Source organism: Montipora foliosa, chromosome 5, assembly GCF_036669935.1.
Source record: "Montipora foliosa isolate CH-2021 chromosome 5, ASM3666993v2, whole genome shotgun sequence".
NCBI lineage: Eukaryota > Metazoa > Cnidaria > Anthozoa > Scleractinia > Acroporidae > Montipora > Montipora foliosa.
Window position 1 is genome coordinate 33,579,419 of NC_090873.1, and position 5,000 is coordinate 33,584,418.

The 5,000-nt window shown below is 42.4% G+C and overlaps 7 non-coding genes across 7 annotated transcripts; 4 read left to right on the plus strand and 3 right to left on the minus strand.

Annotated features, from left to right (window-relative positions):
• The first annotated feature begins 726 nt into the window (after positions 1-726).
• Trnar-ucu (transfer RNA arginine (anticodon UCU)) lies at positions 727-800 on the plus strand. The gene has a single exon. It is a non-coding gene; the product is annotated as a tRNA-Arg (tRNA).
• A 342-nt stretch (positions 801-1,142) lies between these two features.
• On the minus strand, positions 1,143-1,214 carry Trnaw-cca (transfer RNA tryptophan (anticodon CCA)). Its single transcript has one exon. It is a non-coding gene; the product is annotated as a tRNA-Trp (tRNA).
• Positions 1,215-1,965: 751 nt separating this feature from the next.
• Trnar-ucu (transfer RNA arginine (anticodon UCU)) lies at positions 1,966-2,039 on the plus strand. The gene has a single exon. It is a non-coding gene; the product is annotated as a tRNA-Arg (tRNA).
• Positions 2,040-2,381: 342 nt separating this feature from the next.
• On the minus strand, positions 2,382-2,453 carry Trnaw-cca (transfer RNA tryptophan (anticodon CCA)). The gene has a single exon. It is a non-coding gene; the product is annotated as a tRNA-Trp (tRNA).
• Positions 2,454-3,204: 751 nt separating this feature from the next.
• Positions 3,205-3,278, plus strand: Trnar-ucu (transfer RNA arginine (anticodon UCU)). The gene has a single exon. It is a non-coding gene; the product is annotated as a tRNA-Arg (tRNA).
• Positions 3,279-3,620: 342 nt separating this feature from the next.
• Trnaw-cca (transfer RNA tryptophan (anticodon CCA)) lies at positions 3,621-3,692 on the minus strand. The gene has a single exon. It is a non-coding gene; the product is annotated as a tRNA-Trp (tRNA).
• A 699-nt stretch (positions 3,693-4,391) lies between these two features.
• Trnar-ucu (transfer RNA arginine (anticodon UCU)) lies at positions 4,392-4,465 on the plus strand. Its single transcript has one exon. It is a non-coding gene; the product is annotated as a tRNA-Arg (tRNA).
• The last annotated feature ends 535 nt before the right edge of the window (positions 4,466-5,000 follow it).

The window sequence follows — 5,000 nt, forward strand, 5'->3', positions numbered from 1 at the left end:
TTAAAAAAAAACAGGTAGAAACATAGGATAAGACTCTCAAACCTCCACGAACAAAGATCGTTCGCACGATAGAGGTCTTGACACCGAGGGCTGTTTTTGGTGGCATCGACTGAAGTTTCGTCAAGCAGATCACAAACCACATTCAGAGTCAAATGATTTGTGTTGTGCTAGCAAATCGTATTAGTATTCTAATAGTTGACCTGATTGGGCAGTAGAAAAATGATGTCATTGGATTCTCTTGTCAGCCTTGATGTCCCTTTGCTGGTATACTAACTTTGAAAAAACTCCGCTGACCCGTTGCCATTCACTACTGTCACCTTACAAACAGCTCATTGATAAAATGAACACAACATCCAAACCGCGACAGTGTTTCAAAACTTCAGAGCTCCAACGGGACGAACCCTACCAATAACAGTCTTCCTTCCAGCAACATTAGGGCTGACCAGACAGAACAAAGCAACCTACCACTTACAAGATAAACTAGCAGAGTAGCAAGATCAACACTCAACCAATCCTAACCTTTCTATGCAGAATTACAACTTTCTTTTTTCATTTTCTCATTCAGCGGGAATTGGCTCACGCAGTCGGATTGTTGCTTTCTTTTAAGAAGAGGCGAAATGTGAACAGCAAAGCATGTTTTCAAAGCATTTAACACTAAAAGGGGGTATATCGCTCTCATCAAACAGCTCAGAATCTAATCCGGGTATCGAAAGAGTCATCTCAGATGCCCCTGTGGCGCAATGGACTAGCGTGTTGGACTTCTAATTCAGAGGTTGTGGGTTCGAGTCCCACCAGGGGTGGAGTTATTTTGATCAAGTCGTCACGAGTCTGCCCAGGCACAATGACCTTCGTTAAAATTGTCGGGCACATTTTAGGAATTCTTGCCTTACACTAAAAAGGCAAAGGCTCTTGAAAACAAACCATTCCGCGAAAACACTTCCAGATCCGTGGATGCCTCTGATCAAACAGCAAACAATTCTGATCTCTTTCGAAAGAGGACAAAATGAGAGTACTGAAGCAAATTGAGGCTGACGTGACTTGAAATTAAACATGTGGATTGTTTTGTTCCATACGCGGCATATATGATTCCTTGAAAATCAAATACTTTATTATCCTGAAATCAAAAGTAAAAGGAAAGAACTTGACCCCGACGTGACTTGAACACGCAGCCTTCTGATCTGGAGTCAGACGCGCTACCATTGCGCCACGGAGTCGACTAGAGGGGTCTTTTGGTTTCCCTTTAAAAAAAACAGGTAGAAACATAGGATAAGACTCTCAAACCTCCACGAACAAAGATCGTTCGCACGATAGAGGTCTTGACACCGAGGGCTGTTTTTGGTGGCATCGACTGAAGTTTCGTCAAGCAGATCACAAACCACATTCAGAGTCAAATGATTTGTGTTGTGCTAGCAAATCGTATTAGTATTCTAATAGTTGACCTGATTGGGCAGTAGAAAAATGATGTCATTGGATTCTCTTGTCAGCCTTGATGTCCCTTTGCTGGTATACTAACTTTGAAAAAACTCCGCTGACCCGTTGCCATTCACTACTGTCACCTTACAAACAGCTCATTGATAAAATGAACACAACATCCAAACCGCGACAGTGTTTCAAAACTTCAGAGCTCCAACGGGACGAAACCTACCAATAACAGTCTTCCTTCCAGCAACATTAGGGCTGACCAGACAGAACAAAGCAACCTACCACTTACAAGATAAACTAGCAGAGTAGCAAGATCAACACTCAACCAATCCTAACCTTTCTATGCAGAATTACAACTTTCTTTTTTCATTTTCTCATTCAGCGGGAATTGGCTCACGCAGTCGGATTGTTGCTTTCTTTTAAGAAGAGGCGAAATGTGAACAGCAAAGCATGTTTTCAAAGCATTTAACACTAAAAGGGGGTATATCGCTCTCATCAAACAGCTCAGAATCTAATCCGGGTATCGAAAGAGTCATCTCAGATGCCCCTGTGGCGCAATGGACTAGCGTGTTGGACTTCTAATTCAGAGGTTGTGGGTTCGAGTCCCACCAGGGGTGGAGTTATTTTGATCAAGTCGTCACGAGTCTGCCCAGGCACAATGACCTTCGTTAAAATTGTCGGGCACATTTTAGGAATTCTTGCCTTACACTAAAAAGGCAAAGGCTCTTGAAAACAAACCATTCCGCGAAAACACTTCCAGATCCGTGGATGCCTCTGATCAAACAGCAAACAATTCTGATCTCTTTCGAAAGAGGACAAAATGAGAGTACTGAAGCAAATTGAGGCTGACGTGACTTGAAATTAAACATGTGGATTGTTTTGTTCCATACGCGGCATATATGATTCCTTGAAAATCAAATACTTTATTATCCTGAAATCAAAAGTAAAAGGAAAGAACTTGACCCCGACGTGACTTGAACACGCAGCCTTCTGATCTGGAGTCAGACGCGCTACCATTGCGCCACGGAGTCGACTAGAGGGGTCTTTTGGTTTCCCTTTAAAAAAAACAGGTAGAAACATAGGATAAGACTCTCAAACCTCCACGAACAAAGATCGTTCGCACGATAGAGGTCTTGACACCGAGGGCTGTTTTTGGTGGCATCGACTGAAGTTTCGTCAAGCAGATCACAAACCACATTCAGAGTCAAATGATTTGTGTTGTGCTAGCAAATCGTATTAGTATTCTAATAGTTGACCTGATTGGGCAGTAGAAAAATGATGTCATTGGATTCTCTTGTCAGCCTTGATGTCCCTTTGCTGGTATACTAACTTTGAAAAAACTCCCCTGACCCGTTGCCATTCACTACTGTCACCTTACAAACAGCTCATTGATAAAATGAACACAACATCCAAACCGCGACAGTGTTTCAAAACTTCAGAGCTCCAACGGGACGAACCCTACCAATAACAGTCTTCCTTCCAGCAACATTAGGGCTGACCAGACAGAACAAAGCAACCTACCACTTACAAGATAAACTAGCAGAGTAGCAAGATCAACACTCAACCAATCCTAACCTTTCTATACAGAATTACAACTTTCTTTCTTCATTTTCTCATTCAGCGGGAATTGGCTCACGCAGTCGGATTGTTGCTTTCTTTTAAGAAGAGGCGAAATGTGAACAGCAAAGCATGTTTTCAAAGCATTTAACACTAAAAGGGGGTATATCGCTCTCATCAAACAGCTCAGAATCTAATCCGGGTATCGAAAGAGTCATCTCAGATGCCCCTGTGGCGCAATGGACTAGCGTGTTGGACTTCTAATTCAAAGGTTGTGGGTTCGAGTCCCACCAGGGGTGGAGTTATTTTGATCAAGTCGTCACGAGTCTGCCCAGGCACAATAACCTTTGTTAAAATTATCGCGCACATTTTAGGAATTCTTGCCTTACACTAAAAAGGCAAAGGCTCTTGAAAACAAACCATTCCGCGAAAACACTTCCAGATCCGTGGATGCCTCTGATCAAACAGCAAACAATTCTGATCTCTTTCGAAAGAGGACAAAATGAGAGTACTGAAGCAAATTGAGGCTGGCGTGACTTGAAATTAAACATGTGGATTGTTTTGTTCCATACGCGGCATATATGATTCCTTGAAAATCAAATACTTCATTATCCTGAAAACAAAAGTAAAAGGAAAGAACTTGACCCCGACGTGACTTGAACACGCAGCCTTCTGATCTGGAGTCAGACGCGCTACCATTGCGCCACGGAGTCGACTAGAGGCGTCATTTGGTTTCCTTTAAAAAAAGAAAACAGGTAGAAACATAGGATAAGACTCTCAAACCTCCACGAACAAAGATCGTTCGCACGATAGAGGTCTTGACACCGAGGGCTGTGAAATGATTTGTGTTGTGCTAGCAAATCGTATTAGTATTCTAACAGTTGACCTGATTGGGCAGTAGAAAAATGATGTCATTGGATTCTCTTGTCAGCCTTGATGTCGCTTTGCTGGTATACTAACTTTGAAAAAACTCCGTTGACCCGTTGCCATTCACTACTGTCACCTCACAAACAGCTCATTGATAAAATGAACACAACATCCAAACCGCGACAGTGTTTCAAAACTTCAGAGCTCCAACGGGACGAACCCTACCAATAACAGTCTTCCTTTCAGCAATATTAGGGCTGACCAGACAGAACAAAGCAACCTACCACTTACAAGATAAACTAGCAGAGTAGCAAGATCAATACTCAACCAATCCTAACCTTTCTATGCAGAATTACAACTTTCTTTCTTCATTTTCTCATTCAGCGGGAATTGGCTCACGCAGTCGGATTGTTGCTTTGTTTTAAGAAGAGGCGAAATGTGAACAGAAAAGCATCTTTTCAAAGCATTTAACACTAAAAGGGGGTATATCTCTCTCATCAAACAGCTCAGAATCTGATCCAGGTATCGAATAAGTCATCTCAGATGCCCCTTTGGTGCAATGGACTAGCGTGTTGGATTTCTAATTCAAAGGTTGTGGGTTCGAGTCCCACCAGGGGTGGAGTTATTTTGATCAAGTTGTCACGAGTCTGCCCAGGCACAATGTTGTTCGTTAAAATTGTCGGGCACATTTTAGGAATTCTTCCCTTACACTAAAAAGGCAAAAGCTCTTGAAAACAAACCATTCCGCGAAAACACTTCCAGATCCGTGGATGCCTCTGATCAAACAGCAAACAATTCTGATCTCTTTTGAAAGAGGACAAAATGAGAGTACTGAAGCAAATTGAGGCTGACGTGACTTGAAATTAAACATGTGGATTGTTTTGTTCCATACGCGGCATATATGATTCCTTGAAAATCAAATACTTCATTATCCTGAAATCAAAAGTAAAAGGAAAGAACTTGACCCCGATGTGACTTGAACACGCAGCCTTCTGATCTGAAGTCAGACGGGCTACCATTGCGCCACGGAGTCGACTAGAGGCGTCATTTGGTTTCCTTTAAAAAAAAAACAGTTAGAAAGATAGGATAAGACTCTCAAACCTCCACGAACAAAGATCGTTCGCACGATAGAGGTCTTGACACCGAGGGCTGTT